Below are 17,390 nucleotides of genomic sequence, written 5' to 3' on the forward strand. Positions count from 1 at the left end.
TGAGGTAAAACGCGAAAGTAAAGGAAAGCAAGTGACAATTCTGAACCTTTACATCTTAACTTATTACGATTATAAATCCAAATGATACTTTCAAATGGCACTCACGTCAGCACCCTAAACATATAGCTTTCTCTTCGCAAGATCGACAAGCTTGTCGCTAAATTTGTCGACCAGCGTGGTCGACAAATTTTGAAAACAGATATCTAAGCAGCTTGCGTTATTTCAGCCTGCTGATGCTGTTCTATATTTCCAAAGCTGCGTTACAATTTTTTTTGCACCAACGACACAAGGTGAGCGTTTCAATGTGTAGAAAAAGCGGACAAACACAGGTTCTGAGATATGAATGAACACAGATGGTGCACACACAAAAACAGGTTGGAAAAATAAATCACCGCAGAGGGTGCACACGCAAACACACACACACACCTGGCATGTGTTGTTTCGTCCAATATTCGATAGGAAGTAAAAGAGTGTCGCGTGGGTATATTGTTGCCACATCTGCGTGGATTGTGGCACCACCTGCTGCAGCTTACTGCTTGGTCCTTGAGTCGAAAAACAAGCGACTCGAACGTCCAAGTAAACAAAAGAAAATACACAAAATAACGGTAGGAAGCAGGAGAATAAAATTGTGTGTGCACTCGAGCGAAATCTGATGCGCCTATTTTCCCGAAAAGCTCATGGGGGACCCTATCGGTGCCGTCTACAAGGAAAGTTCGGCGAATAACGGGAATAAAAATAAGTTTAGCGCGAATAGTGGTTCCGGTCAAATAGCGCTGCGTCATTCACATATCCTCTACAGTTCTACGGAGACACGCAACGTATACTGGCTCTCTTTGCAATGTCGAAGCTGAGAACGACGTAGCGTTATTCGATTCGTAGCAATATTCTCACACTCCTATGTTTGAACCCCAAAAAAGCGCTCTATGGCGCGATCATCGCGCCATAGAGCGCTTTTTTGGGGTTGCGTTGACGTTGACGTTGCGTTGACGTTGAGTGCACTTACGTATTGTACAAACCATGTCATATGGGCAGTTATGGTGACTGACAAGCTTAGGAATCGGGAGGCGGGGCAAGCCGCGATCTACTCGCTACTCCGCAGCCAATGAGATGGCTGTATTGGACGGCAGGAACACCGCAGGGCCAATAAAGCCAATCACGAGGCAAAATAGCGTGAACATGATAAACCGTGCCCTGTGTTTCGGTCACTATGCACCGACTCAACTCTCTGACGTCACGTCCCTGCGGTGGCCCTGCTGTCCCCACTGCGCATGTGCAGACGCTTCCTCTCACGCGAATGTGGTTTCTGCGCTTGCGCGGTGCCCACACCAGGCGTGGGCACGCGCGGGCACGCGCGGGCTTGTTTGTTAACAGTGTGTGTTGTTCTCTACAGACTTCATGACCACATTTATTTATTGTTTTGAATTCGTAAATGCAGTACCGACGACTCGAGGAGTAGTGGGCAACTCCCTCGGAATCGTCAGGCCAAAACGAACGGTGCCACGGCGGCGCGGTATGGCACTACTGCGAGACGGCGGTCAAACGCACAAACCGAATGGACCGTCGGCCAAACAGAGGGAGGAGCAAGGGCAAGGCCGAAGGGACAGATTTTCTGCGTCAGTTAGAAGGTGACAACGTGCTTTCACTCGTGCCACACGAGGGAAAACACGAGTCCCAGCCGAGCGGTAAAGCAGCTCATGTGTTCAATGAGTGTCCTACACTGTCCCATTTTAGCTGACGTAGAAAATCTAGTGGTGCAGCGTCGCTACCTAGAAGGCGTCCAGAGAAGGAGAAACTTTTTAAGGCGGAAAGAATATTCGTGAAGGGGACGAAAATATTTTGGAGCGGAGAATTTCTATTGTCTTTTAACAATCAACGACGCCACTTTGTTTTAGATAGGTCACTTGAACGAGCTAATATCTCGACAAAAAAAAAAAAACACATATTTCGTTTCTTTTCTCTTTTTTTTTTTTGAAAAAAAAGGGGGGGGGGGCGTTTATATTATTATGATAGCATGGTGGATTAGCCATTGGTGGACTGATAAAATGAAATTTCCCAAACGTGATTCTATGGCATCTATACTTCAGAATAATGTTATACTAAAACAAAATAGAGAAAGAGAAGAAAATTAAATTATGGCTTTAGAGCCTTTGGCATCTTTAAAAACGGTGCCGGGTACACCCGTATGGAAAAAGATTTTTTTCGCGAGTTTTAATAATCTGAAGCGACAATATTTTGTTCTATAAAATTAAACGAAAACAATAGATTGGCGTGCTTAGAATTATATTGAAATTGGGCATGATGTAACTCTTTGTTTAAGATTGATTTAAAAAAAACTTCACTCTGGGTTACACACCAGTGACGTAGTTACCACGTCTGTATTGGCTTTAATATAGTATACTATTATTTTGTTCTCTAGTACGTGATTTCCTGAACGCCACATGTTGTTTTGAACAACTTCAGCGGTACAGATACGCTATTCTCGCATTTCTTTTACCTTTACGCCAGAGCTTAAAACGTGGCAGTTCATTTTTTTGAAATATAAGCGTCTATAAAATATTAGTGTAATTCAAGAATAAAAAAAAGACAGCTGAAGATCGCATATCCGCGACCTGCTTTCATTATACGTCTACAAGACTTAATATTTCCTATATAGTGAATAAACTTTGTCGTTCAGCCTTTCATTCGTAAAGAGAATTTGACATGGTCACGTGTTTTGTACGCATAGCACTTAGTTTTATTTTTTTTACATTTATGTTGTCAATGTAGTTTTTCGTAGTTTTAATTTTGCGTATTTCTTGGATTTGATCTTGAACAAATATTTTCGGTTTTTAGTTTTCGAGTTTGGTTCGTATTAAAACTTATCGTTTTTCTCTAAGTTATAAGTCTTGAATCCTTATACAACCCACGGCTGACATGGTCTTTATCTTGCATGTGTTTTGTGAGCTCTTGGCTAATATTAACAAATACTTAAATTTAATGCGGTGCTGTCATGGCGAGTTTTTGACTGCTATATGTGATCATGAGAATTAATAAATTCTGTAATCGTTACCCTAATGTATAACAAGATAAAGCAAAAAAATATAGTTTGTCAAAGTAGCGTGCGCAACAATAGAATAATTGCAACAAGAAAAAACAGCCGGTACTACGTTCTGATGTACTGCATACTTCATCTACTTACAAAACTTTGGTTGAAATTGTTGACTATCGTCACTGATCTAGCCTCTTCTCCAATGTACAGCAAATGTGGCAAACGAAACCCGAAGCAAAAAGCGAATACGTGTTTAATCCCCAACACATTCCCATAGTGCCCCAGTTCAGCGTTCTTCGTTCACTTCAGGGACCCAGAAGCTACGAAGCGAGCCATAAGTGCTTAACTAAGTTCTTTGTCTCGAGCCTTCGATGCCTGTGTACGAGAATATTTTATTTGCTCATTTGTTTGTTTTAGCGCATCACTCCATTCCTTCACGAAATGATCGGGACGGCTGTATAAAATTGGTAAGGGAGGGAGACACAAATTGGGACTGTCACAACACTACGGTGCCACGAACGTGTCTTCGACAGGTGTGTTCAGCGTCCTATCCGCCTACACATAAAAAAAAAAGGTCCCGAAGTTGCTTGTAATCAAAACAACGTAAATGCACCTGTAGTGTACCGGCAGTGAGTGTACCGGGAGTGAGAAAAAGAAGTTCATCCTCCCACTTTTTTCATCCTTTTGGTTTTCGGGGCACTTGTACACTATAAATAGGGTGACCAGACATCCCGTTTTGGCCGGGACAGTCCCGTTTTAGAGGTCCCTTTTTGCCGTCCCGTCTTTTTGACTCAATAGAGAATCATGTCCCGTTTTCGCAGAAGCCCACAGTTTCGAAATTGGCACCAAGCCAGCTGAAGCAAATTGAAACTATATGCCTTCTCGTTACAAGTGTATTTTACAAAAATAACCGTAGGTACTTTAAAATATTTACCCAGACAGTAATATGTAGAACTGTTGTAGACCCCAAACACCTTTTCTCGACGCGAGTATAGAAAATTTATTTTGAATTACTGAATATAGCCTGCATGTAGAATCTCATTTGGCAACACTACAATATTTTTCAAAAATGGCGAAGAAACGCACGTGTGTGTTCAACGAAGATCTTCGCAATGAGTATACGTTTCTTAGCCCAACATACTGTAACAGCACAGTTCTTTGTCGAACCTGTGGAACGTGTTTTTCCCTTGCGCATGAAGGCCGTAGCGACATCAGCCAGCACATCAGAAGTCAGAAGCACAAAATGCGGAGAAGGCCAGGTCCGTGAGCGCCAGCGTTTCTTCACTTTTTCTTAAAAACTCTGTTGCTGACAAAGTGGCCGCTGCAGAGGCGTTGTTCGCCTACCACACCATAAGACACGGGCAGACCTTTCGGTCTAATGACTGCATGTCGCAACTGATTAAAAAAACTCTTCCAGCCCAAGTACTGTAGTGCGCATACAAAGTGCGAAGCTATAATCTGCAATGTCTTGGCACCCTTGTCGCCGGAAGAACTGACAGCAAGTCCGAACAACTGTTCCTACGTCACGCTGATTGGGGATGCGTCAAACAGGAAAGAGAAAAAGATGTTTTCTGCACTGGTGAGGTACTTTTATCCAAGAAGCGGGGTACAAACAAGAGTGCTGGAGTTGTCTTCTCCTCAGCGGCGAAACATCCAACCTCCAACCTTCGTATCTTAATACCGTCATTGAGAAGTATCCCCTGCAGACCAAGGTTGTGGGTCTCTGTGCAGGCAACACGAACACAAACTTCGGTGGCGCTAAGCGACTGGGGCAGAACAATGTGTGGCGAAAGCTGCAGAAAGCTCTGGGGAGGAACGTTATTGGCATTGGGTATGGTGCCCACATCGTACACAACTGCCTGCAGTCAGGAGTGGATTGCTTGCCCTTTGAGGTGGAGAGCTTCGCCTTAAAGCTCAACTCCTTGCAAAAGTGGAGAGCTTCGCCTTAAAGGCTCAACTCCTTGCAAAAGTGAACATTCATATTCCATTCCGAGTAACTAGACACTGTGTTTGTTTTGATGTTCGCTCGCCATGTAACACCTCACCTCCCTTACGGATTCAGTCATTATATAATACCTTCGCTCCACCCCACCTTGATATATCTGCATCAATTTCTATGTATCGTCGCGATTTAAATGATATTATTCTAGCCCCTTAGCATTATGGTTGTCTTTGATGTTTTTTTTTCTTTTTAGTAAATGTTTAGAGCCTATGTACTTGCTTGCTCATTTTGCTTGTTTTTTGGTGCATCAATAAGAAGACCAATGTGGTTCTTTTGGGGCACCCAAAAATAAAAATTAATATTATTATTATTATATTATTATTATAAAGGTTTACAAGTACTTCCACATATACACAATGAGAGTGGAAGAACTCGAGGAGTTTTGAGGGTTTGCTGGCATAGGGTATGCCAAACTGCTGGAATATGGGAGCATGCGTTTCCTGTCACTCGGTCCAGCAGTCGAAGGCATTTCGGAAATATTCGAAGGGCTTCGCTCCTATTTTCTCTCGCAGGAAAAGTGCCCGGCGATGTTGAAAGCACATTTTGAACACCCATGCGCTCAGCTGTGGCTTCTGTTTGCAAAGATTCGAACAAACATGTTCCAAAAAACAGTGGCCTTGCTTGAAAAAACTGACATCTCTGCAACTGAAGCAGCATTGCACATGGCCACTCTAAGAGATGTGCTTGTGGCCAGAAAACAAGAGCTGCTCGTGACAACGGATGTTAAACGTCATCTCCAAGAGCTTGTTGAAGCTGGTAGCATCAAAGAAAATGATTATATGAAAGTGGTATGTGACTGCTATGGAACCTTCATAGAATACCTTGACAAATGGCAAGATAGCTATGGAGCTAGTGCAAACCTGAAATGGGTACTGCTGCGAAAAATGCCGGAATGGCAAAAAATTCGAAGCAGCCTTGAAGAATTGCTGTCATTCTTTGAGCTTACAACAAAAGAAGAATTTGAAGAGGCACTATTTCACCAGTGGACCCTTGTCAAGAAAAGCATTAAAAAGAAACTGTAAGATTGGAAATCGTCAGGTAATACTGTCTCTGAGAGATGGGTGCAAGTCTTTAAAGAGATGGAAACAGAGAATGTATGCTACGCCAATATTTCCCGGGTTGTGGAACTGGCTCTGTGCTTCCCTGGAACGACGGCTCCAGTGGAGCGCGTCCTTTCAATTATGAATTCCATGAGGACAAGCGAGAAGTCTCGCCTTCTTGTCTTAACGTTGCGAGCAATGCTACTTGTGCGGTTGAATTTCGCATATTAGTGCGCAGGCTTTTATAACCGAGTCTTGCAGGATAAAGTCCAGCTTAGGAAACTTCAGTCGCCGGCAAAATACGCCCACACCAACGAAGGACCCGAGACAGGACCCTACAAATGAGTGCATGAGTGCACGCAACTGAACTGTGAGCAGTTATTTCATTAAATGTTCTTTCTCAAACTCAATCTTTAATACCCCCCCCCCCCCCCCCCCCGGGTTGAAATGTCCCGTTTTCTACCTTGAGAAATATGGCCACCCTACCTATAAAACCACAATATTCTGTCCAATAAATTTCAGCTGTATTTGAGACTTCGTGTTGTGTTGCCCTTTTTTCCCCAGTCTCGGGGTTTTGTCTAATATGTAAAATTTCTATGCTTGCAAAAATGTTTTGCATCGCTACTTTTTTATTCCTTATACGCCGGGATTATGGTAGTCCCTGTAAAATGATAAAATATTATATTGGGGGTTGTGTATAGGTTTCTAAATCCTGAAGTTTGTCTGCCTCAACGGGCGACTTTTCTCAGCTGTAGACAAGCAAAGAAGCCAGTGCAATAAAACCGCTATCCTGATGTCTATAACGTGTTCCAGGCAGTAGTGATTCACGACCTCACGCTGATACGATGCTCATCCAGATCGAAACGGGCAGGGATGGGGATTGAGTCCATGCTCCCTGGGTTCTGCAGTGCGAGTTTCAACTCCCCGTGCTCCGAGCTGGTGTGCGCTAGCTCACTCGGCCATCGATCTTCCCCAAAATAATGTATTTGAGAGAATGAATGAAGGTGCATACCGTTCACCTGTAAAGGCATGTTCCCACTCTTGCGACCGACTAGGGCTGGCTAAGACAAGACCGGTTTTTAAGCCTCTTGCGGCAGCTTAGAACCAGTTCCGCCGCTGCGTATTCGGTCCTAAACCGTCGCAAGAGGCTTAAAAATTGGTCTAATCTCAGCCGGTACTACTCGGTGGCAAGTGTGTGCATGGGCCTTAAGATGACAAGACAGCGAAAGCTGCAACCACACCTGCCATCCCACCAGCTTATGGCGACCAGAAATCATTCCTAGAATTCTGCAGACAAAGCTATAGCGGTGCGGATGCTCAGTAGAAGTGTCTACCTCCGCTGAGAAATCAAAAAGACAACGCCTCCTCGGCGTTGTCTTTGTTGATCTTTGTGTTTCGCATATTGGTATATACCAGGGGTGGCCAAACCGCGGCTCACGAGCCGCATGCGGCTCTTTGCTGGTCCAAGTGCGGCTCGCCGATCCCAAAAAAGGGACCCCCCCCCGCCCTTTTCCGCGTTTTCCCAGGAAAAAAAGAAGGGATTTCAGGCAGAATAAAGTATGGCTCGCGGTTTGGCTACTTTATTACGTATTACTTTACAACGTATGAGTGCACAAGGCTGTACTGTCGTACAGCCTTGTGCACTTATACGTGCAGTCAGACTCTGAAAACATTTAAATTTGCCCCCCCCCCCCCCCCCCCCCCCCCCGCGGCTCTCTGAAGTTTCGTGGTTTCGTTTGCGGCTCCTAGGCCGGGTCAGCCTGGCCACCCCTGGTATATACCTTGCACGCTTTTCTAATGGTCCTATTCACCGGTCAAAAAAACCGACCGTGTTCTCTTTTCCGTTCTTCTTTTCTCTGCTGGTATTGTTCCTGTTCCGGTATTTTGTTAGTAATTTTGTTCCAAGTAACGAGTAATTAAAGTTATCCGTTACAAATATTTGTGACGAAATTACATTAGAAATTACTACCGCAAGGAAGTAACGTGGAAATTACAAAATTACTTAGAAAACGAATGGATTACTTCTCAAAACTGCTCCGCGTACGCCTAGCAAGTATGGGCGCGCCTCGTCAGAGGGAAGAGTGGCGCCGCGCATCCGTGGCGACATTTTAGCCGCACAAACCTATTGCGCATTGCCCCACATCTGTTTTCTCCGAAACAACAATGGGCCTGCAGGATGCGGTGTCATTTCGTAATAAAAATACGCTTCAATTGCATCAACCCATTATTTTTTCCCCGCTGTGTCAATTTTTGTTTTTATGTTTGCCGGCACATTTTATTATGTCGCTTACTGCAAGCAGTACTTTTTTTTATAATTGCACCAATTAAAATACAGGTAGTTATCTCTTACGCTCCAATCTGGGTGCCAAGAGCACATATGTCAAAGGTTTGTGATTAGTATAAAGGCTTCAGGTATTTTGTTCCTAGCCACTCGTGAACTGGCGCTTTCTTTGGTGAAGATTCGGTGAGTTCCATTCACATCAACATTTTTATTCATACTCAAGTGCCCTGCCCTTCCACCATGCCACTGCTGCGTCGTTGTTGTTTCTTTCGGTTCTGTATACTTTTGTATTTCTTGCTGAGTGAATTCATGCGGATGTTTCCAATTTTCCACAGAAATATTAGTGAATATTACACTTTATTTTTCGAGACGGTAAATAAACTAATTACGCCACCACGTGACCACTAAGAAACCAAGCTTGGAGGCGAATCTCAGGTTAAGCAAAGACCAATATAAAACCCTGACCTGCACAATTGCAAGACACTTCTGGAGCTCCAAGAAAATACGATATTTAGCGGGATGTAAGTTGTGCATTTTCCAAAACGCGGGTGGAAACTGCATCGTTTCTATTCGAATAATTATGCCCGCGAAGTCAACCAAGAAAAGCAGGCTCCATACGTTACTTTACGATCATTGTGCTGGCCTTTCTCCCCAAATGTATAATGCACCTCCGCAAAGAATCAGGATAACATTTTTTCAAGGTTCTTCTGGCTTCTATATGACATTTCATTAGCCTGAATTATTGCTAATTTTACAAAGCAATACACCGCCATCTTTCGTAAATATGAATCCCGTTAATACGGATACCCCGCACTATATGAACAAAGTTTTCAGGGACGAATTGAGTATAAATACACGTGTTTTTGTCTCGTTATTAAAGACAGCTCACATTATGGACGCTTTTTCGGGGGGAATGGAGGTGTCCATATGAACGAGATAATAATCTACAAAAAAAAACTTCAATATATCGCAAAAGCAAAAACTGGCATGTCTAAAAAAAATGTCTCAACGATTTACCGAATAATTCCGCACGCAAATACATCTGTTCATTCTTGTCAGCTATCCAAGATAAAGGGTCGAGGGTGCTCCGACGGCGCAACTGTCAGCGGCCACCAGGGAACTCGCCTGGTTCTCGCAGCGCCACGCAACGCCATGAAGAGCGGGTGCGGTGAAAGGGAGCGCTGCCCCGATTACTAAAATGCCTCGGCCACAGAGCAACTGACTGGGCTATCTGTGCGAAGGCTCGCCAAGAAGAGCCACATGTCACTGTTAATCCTGTCCACTTAACATTAGATGCAGTTCCTTATTTTCAAAATTTTGGCTTTGTGTTGTTCTTCCTGCTTGGGTATGAACCACGGCAACTTTCTCACAGGGTGAATTCATTCCTTGTGTGCGTCACTCTTTTTTACAGACGGCCGCAAAAATGAAACATCTTGGAATTTATTTCCTGTCTATCCTGGCGCTAGTCGGTAAGGCTGGGTATAGTTCATTATGTTGAATATGTTATTTTGCTTAACTCGCCAATCGCGGTGCGATTATCTTCGAGTGTTCAATAAACAGTTAAGGTCCTCTGTATTTGTTAACAATAATCTATTTGTCGAGGTCATTTAATAACATTGATTTTTTCCTCGGCCGTACAGAAATTAGAAACATCGCGCATGATTGCTGCCGAGCTGCGGTCCTAATTTAATAATAATTTTACTTGCACCTCACAAGGTTAAACCTGACATTAAAAACCTGTGCACACAAAAATTGAGACTGTTACCTAAACAGATGACACAGTATGAATTATGGTCAAAAATATCAAAATTCACGTACTCATTATGATCTTACTTTACTTGTAATATATCCACGCGTAAAGAATTATTTATCATACTGTAGCTTCTTATCAAAATGATGGCGTTACGATCGAATAGCGTGAAGACACTGAGGTTTTAGACATCTTTTTTCTATAATTTTATGACACAAAGTAGCTGCTTTGTACTTAATGTCTCATGTATTGTGGACTTATTCTCACCTCATATTATTAGCGTACACACACACTGCGGTCCCTCACCAAGCATAAACCAAACAAAATATACAACATTTCAACAACAAAAATATATCGGGCGTGTTGAATGAATGCGGCTTTCATGCTACCCACTGTTTTGAGGGTGAGGTTACGTTGGATGGTTTGCCAAACGGCCTTTGCGGTGGGGAACGTCGAAGTGGGACTTAGGGAGACGTCTAACTGGTTTCATAGATTCGACATAATTTAGAAGAGGCGCTCCCATTAGCTAATATGTAAGGGAGTTGGGCAGTTAGGTTAGGTTAGGTATAAACTGAGGAAAGTGTTGAAAAACATTAAGGTATAACCCCCCTCCCCTCCCCTTGTTAACGTTAGTTTTGGTTTCGTTTCGAATTCTCATTTGTGTGTGTGTGTTTCATTTGCTGACTGTCAGACGCTGCCAGACAGGCCCAATGAGGCCTTGGCAGGTTTATTTTTATGTGTACTTTAAATGCAAAAAATGTATTATTATTATTATAATTATTAATAATCAAATGAGTTTCATTAGTATACCAGTCAAAGTAGTGATCTCGGCTGCTTTTTGAAAGGTTGCTTGCTTTATGTACGCCTGAGCTGCAAGAAAAATATGTATGCTAAAAAAAATGGCCTATGTATAACTTGATGTTCTTATTGATTCACGGCAGCTTTTGTGACAGCAGCACCAATGACCAATAATCATGAAGCGGTCGATGGAAGGGCGGACAAGGAAGCAGGTAAGGATAGGTCTTCCCAAGCCTCTAAATGCCTGATGTGGTCTTCCTCCTCAATTGCACTCAAATTACGATGTAATCTATCTTCTCAGCAAAAATTCAGTAAAAGTCCAATGACTCCCCTCGTTGCACGACGGAGGAACGCCTAACTTGGTACAAAATTACCCACTTTAGAGGCGTAACTTGAGCATAATACGGTTTTTACTTTAAGGAGTTAGTGGTGAAGCACTTTTTTTTGGCGTTTCTATCGTTTTTTGGAGGGATGGCCACAGAATTTGTAAGTGCCAGACGTAAGGTGAAAATTCCACGAACCCATGCGAGTACCAACCGGGGGGGGGGGGGGCAAGGGGGGCACTTGCCCGCCCCCCCCCCCAGTCCTCAAAGTGGAAGGCAAGGCCTGCGTCTTGCCCCCCCCCCCCCCCCCCCCCTTAAAGAGCCGCTACTGGGCAGGGGAAACACTGGCCGGCGGCGCCGAAGGGATTCCAAGGGCACCGCCCCCGGCCCTGGGGGGGGGGGGTCTGGTTTGCCCCCTGCTCAAAAACAAGTTGGTACTCCACTGCACGTACGGTCTTAAGAACCAGCATTGAAGTCTAAATCTGGCACCTGACTGGCAATTTAGGCTAAAGTTGCCACATGAAAGCCCAACAACCAGAAGTGAACTTTAACTCTGGCACTTGTTTGGCAATCAATACCTAAAGACGTCAGATTACAACCAAACTACGAGCAGTGAAGGCAGGGGCGTAGCTAAGCCATCCGGCACCCGGGGACCCTTAGGTTTTTCGTAATCTAGCCCCTTTCCCCGCCCCCCTTTCACTTTCCGACGAGATTGCAACTAGTAAAGCGGGGAGGGCAGGGGGCGCCCCCCCCCCCCCCCACACACACACACACATACACACGCAAGTGACTGGAACACTTAGTACCAGAGGCCGGGTCCCCCCCCCCCCCCCCCTTCCCCCTGTCACTGCGCCACTGTGTGAAGGCTAGCCTTGGCACTTGTTTGGCCAGTTAGGTCCAAGAAACCAAGACTTTGAGCAAAATAGGCAAGGTATGGCTCAATTTTGGCCTGTTCGGGCTTTAAGGACCTAACAACTGTGTTACCTGCTTTACCATTTATACCCCACATTCCAGGACAGTATTCTTATTCCGATTACCTTGGTGCTTAGATTACCTGGTTTGGAATTTATCAATTACGCTGCATGAATGCTTTCCTTGAAGAAAAATTGAATCGGCAAAGGCGCGCTGCCAACGATAGTACACAACCGACCAGATCGCTTCGAAAACTTAAAGGATGGACGCGGGATCGTAAAAGCCGTCGGGGAGAAGGTTTCTGGATGTGTCTACTTCTTATAAAGCTACACGGATTCATAAAAAGTATGGACGACTGGAAACAGTATCTTGGCAACAAACCTTGGGGGAATATTTTTTCTGAATACTTGAAATACTGCCTAAAAAAACTACATCCTACTTTGAAAAAAAAATTATATATATATATATATGCAATTTTCTACCTTTTTTGACAAACTTCTTTTTCTTCTTTTTCTCCCACGCCGCGCCGCTTGTGCTGACAAAATTTACACAAGCCGAAAATTACCGAAATTTCCAGTCCAGTAAGTCGTTATCTAACGACCGTGCTATTATGCAGACAGGGTTTTTAAAGGTTCAGAATAAGTTGAAATCTTTTTTTGTACTATACTTTATTCACTCAATGCCTTCACTGTTCACGATATTTCACTATTAATATAACTACGATATCCGCGATAAAGGAAACAGCAGCCAAGTCCTCTGCAATAACCTACTATGACATTTGGGGTTTGAGGTTTGATTGTTGTCTGCATGTTTGTGATAAGCGTAAGTTTGGTGTGAGCCAATATGAATTGTACTTAGCATAAATAGCGAGAATCGCATTAGATTGAGCCGGAAGCACCAGTCCTGCACATAGCAAGCATAAATTTTTCTCGCATATGTATTTTACTGGTTCAGTTTCGTTTAGAAATTTTAATGCATAGCTCCATTCTAGCAAAAAAATGAGAAGCTTTCTTAGACATTTCACCAACGTGTGCCGATGGCAACAATCCAGCCGTGAAAGAGGTACATTTGGTGCTGCTCTCTAGAGGGGGAACCACGTGCAGCAATTGCGAAGTTCCATAACGACGGAGGACCAACATGTTGGAAATAATATTCGTGTAAGTTTATTTTCATGCGCGGTGAGGTTAACGCCGGATCTAATCAAGAGAAAACTATCCAATATTGAACAAACCCGGCACAGACCTTTCTTGCTTTCCGTAAAATGTCGCGAAGCCTTTCTATAGTAGCGCCAAAAACGCACATCTCAGCGCGACTCAACCCTCTGCATCGGCGTCCTTTGTGAAAATTTACCGGGATGGTGTTCACATTTTCTAGAGGTACGGAACTACTCAGTGACATTTTCCAAGGGAACATGCACAATGAATACATCTTATACGAGCATTTCAATTTGGTGCAGAAGCCGATTTTTCCCAACCAATGTCTCTATCAGAATCGATGTTTTAGCCATTACATCTTACCATGTACCTCGACGTTTCTTACTGTTTATAAATAATATACTCTTGATTATTTCCGGCAGAGTTTGCAGGTCCCATGAGCTTCAAGCATGATGCAGTGGAAGGCCGGGTCGAGACGGAGGAGGGTAAGGAACGTCATTTCGGCTCCTAATTCTGTAACGATGCCTAATATTGGCTTCGTCATCAAGTACACTAATGGTAAAGAGTAAATTCAATTATAGGGATGTTCTAGGCAGTTGCTATTACTTGAAACGTATTCTTAAAAATGTTGAACAAAATTCTCTATATTACATCTACCACACAAAATAATCTTTCTTCACCCTTTACATATGTTGTAGTCGTTAGTACACATTCATAGTCCGCTTCCAATATTTTTCCGCTTGGCGCTCAACTCTATTTGAACTGAGGTATGAAGATGGTAATGTAATGCCATGAATATTATAGTAGTTCGATCGATTAAGTTGCCAAAGTTAGGCTGGTGTAAATATAATTATTTCATTTAGTTTACGACAGTAGGAAGTGATCACGACTTCATAATACGGATATTTCTGATAAGGTATTGCCTTTCCCCGAATCGTTTGAATAAACTGATTTTTTTTCTTAGAGTTGAAAATTTTATTAAAATTAGTTCCTGAACGTCGTCTATCTTGTGTTTTCCACAAGACAACAAAAATAGAACCCAAATGTGGCCTAGACTAATATGAACATATCCGCCACTTTGAAGCATTGATGCATACTGCATCGGTGTGCCATTTCACGAGAGGCGGAGTAAGCAAACAAGAAGGAAGGTTCATTGTGCTGATAAATATACATGGAGACGTTGCAAAGATTATTACACTGAGCGTGTACATTCAACACCTCTTAAAATAGGAACAATAAAAGTAAATTTTTTATGTACTTCAGGAGGTTCATGAAGTCGTTCGGTTGTGAATCTTTTAAGGGTTGCCTATCGACGTTTTGATCTTACGGCATTATCATTGTTCATTAGGTTCAATGCATAGAGACTTCAGGAAGCAGAATGTAGGTACATCCAGTTCGTCGTATTTCCTATATTTATCATTTACCGTTTGCCAAATAGTTTGGAGAAGAGGAGAACTTCCTCAATGTTCGCCGACACGAAAGTCGAATTTGCATTTTTCCAAACGTTATGTCAGTGATATGGTGGCTGCTCACCAGCTCAGTGACATACCGTTGTTTTTGTTGCGGAAAATTATAGGAGCAAACTCTAACCACTTGCAGCTTCAAGGGAAGGCGGACTCTTTAATGTCTCCAGGATTCATTTGTGTCTTCAAGATCCCTCTGCCACAAACGAGAGCTGTGAACACGAGGGCAGTTTCTCATAGAGATGTAATCGAGGCTATCGTAAATCCTGACATGATCATAACGCGGGCTGTAATCTACATAAACCGGAGCAGTCATATATTTTCACCACAAATAACTGCAGCATCAAACTTCAACACTAGGACCCTTATTTCCCAACACAGCAGACGTTTCGAACACATAGCTGGGCTAAGGGTTTGATTGCAGTTTTAATAACGTAATTTTCGTTCTGTGGGAGGTTTAATACAAACAGAGTCGCATGTTGTACAGTAGGGTTTCCATACAGCGTGTAAAAGTGTTTTTATGAAGTAGCAAGCGGAGCTCTCCTAATACAAAACATCAATTTATATGTTACTTCAACTACCTTCATCATATTATACGTGCGGGCGTTGCGCTTTCTTATCATTCGACTAACTTGAAATCTACATGGGAAAGTGGTCACCTAATATATATACCAGGAAGTGGTTACCAAGTGCTAGCATGCGCATTATAACTGCTCAATTATAATGTCTCACGTCCAAATTAACGTTCCTGTGAGACATTTTCGCTCAATGCACATACGCCGTTAGCCTCATGTATTGTTTGTCCCCGCTAGTTGGCATTCAGAGATTCTTTAATTATCTTGACAAATTATTTGCTGTCATTTTCAATTCTATCCTTTTGTCGATCAAAATGAGCATTCCACTCTCATTACCCTGTGCTTTGGCAGCGAATTGTTTTCTGAATATTTTTTCGTGCACTGTCGTAATATGCCCAACGTTGTTGGAAGGCTCTATAAATAAATAAATAAATAAATATATTGCGGTTTGTAAATATCGCCAAGCCTATTCAGGAGTCAGACATTTCATCTCGGGATATTTTGGAATTTCAAAATCATTTTATATTTGTTACGTTGCCGAGATTGAAGTATCTCTGCTAGCCTACTGAACTTCTTTACATTTAGGTTCGTTAACGCGATCTCAGGTTAATCATGAATGCTGTCGTTACATCTGGTTATTTCACTATGTTTCTATTGTAATTTTGGCTTCAGTTTATTTAACCAAAAATAGTATTAGCTGTATGTGCTGAAGTAGACTTTTAGCTATTATTGAGCTAAGTTAGACGTTAATTCAATTTTATCTTCGGATGCATTACGATTATTATTATTATTATTCGTATAGTCTTATTAACGCGATAGTGTTCAGGAGCTCGTGTCGAAAACAATTCTGCGTCGGTGTAGGCGTCGGCAGGGTCAATAAATGCCATAATGCAACGCGCGCAACCACGTCTGATGTTACACGTGGCTGTGACGTCGTGAACCTATCGACCCGCTAAATTTGTCGAGAGCATTTTCCACTAAATTTAGCGGAAAAGATTTCTCTCCAAATTAAGCGGAAACGTTTCTGACAAATTTGGCGGGAAAATCATAATGAAAACACGTGACGTTACCGCACTCACGCTTGCACGGGTCGGGAACCAGCGCGGGTTTAATGAGAACGCTTTGCGAACGGGGCCCAATAGCACTACCGCGTTCCACTTTTAAGGCAAAGCTTGAGCGTTCCCCCAGCTTTCTTTTTAAAGTGAATCAAATGTTTTATACTTTATTATGGAGTACACAAGACTAATACTTAAAAGGACACGTACGGGCGATATTTATGTATTGAAGTAAGAATATATGCTAAAGTAAACAAAATATTCCAAGACCCTTCAGCAGTTAGGGTTTCTGAATGTTTTGACACTATTTAAAATCTAAATTACTTTTTTCTTTTATAATTTATTTTTTCCAGCAATACGTTTTAAAATAAAAAGTATCCCTGAACAATAGGCATATTTACGCGCACAGTGCAAGTGCATAAAAGTATAACTTTGTCTACATCGATTCTTTAGCAATTACTCACCCAAAGCATAAATCTGTGACGTTTTCTTAATTTACCAACACTTATAGACACAGAAAACTAGGCGCAGTTAATTTCTGCTTCCTCTGGATAGAAACACTGTGCTAGCCCTCTGGATTAGCAGTGTTTCAAACCCAGCTCACTCATGTATTTGTCAACCTTCATATTTTTAGTAGATTACAAACGAAGCACGATGTCAGCCATAGCTGCTATCAAAACTGAACAAGGCCTCCAAGCCTATGCTAAGTTGCTTAAAGAAGTTATTGGTTGTTTTCTTTTTGTTTTCTTTTTTTCAGATGTCATGTTAGGAGCGCATTTAAAATAAACTACTCAGCTGCGTTTGCGACAGTTTTGGTGTTGGTTAATGTTTAGTATATTTGCCACAGCTTCTGGATTTGCCAGAGGCAATTAAACTGTCATAAACAAAATCATGTTTTTAAGTTACTATTAAGAACAAGTCGTCCACAATGTGAGTGATAATGTAAAATTAAGAAGTATAATTAAAAGTCACAAAAAAAGTTCGATACCTACATTTAAAAAAAAACGAG

The sequence above is a fragment of the Ixodes scapularis genome, unplaced genomic scaffold, assembly GCF_016920785.2.
Source record: "Ixodes scapularis isolate PalLabHiFi unplaced genomic scaffold, ASM1692078v2 PGA_scaffold10__122_contigs__length_95168666, whole genome shotgun sequence".
NCBI lineage: Eukaryota > Metazoa > Arthropoda > Arachnida > Ixodida > Ixodidae > Ixodes > Ixodes scapularis.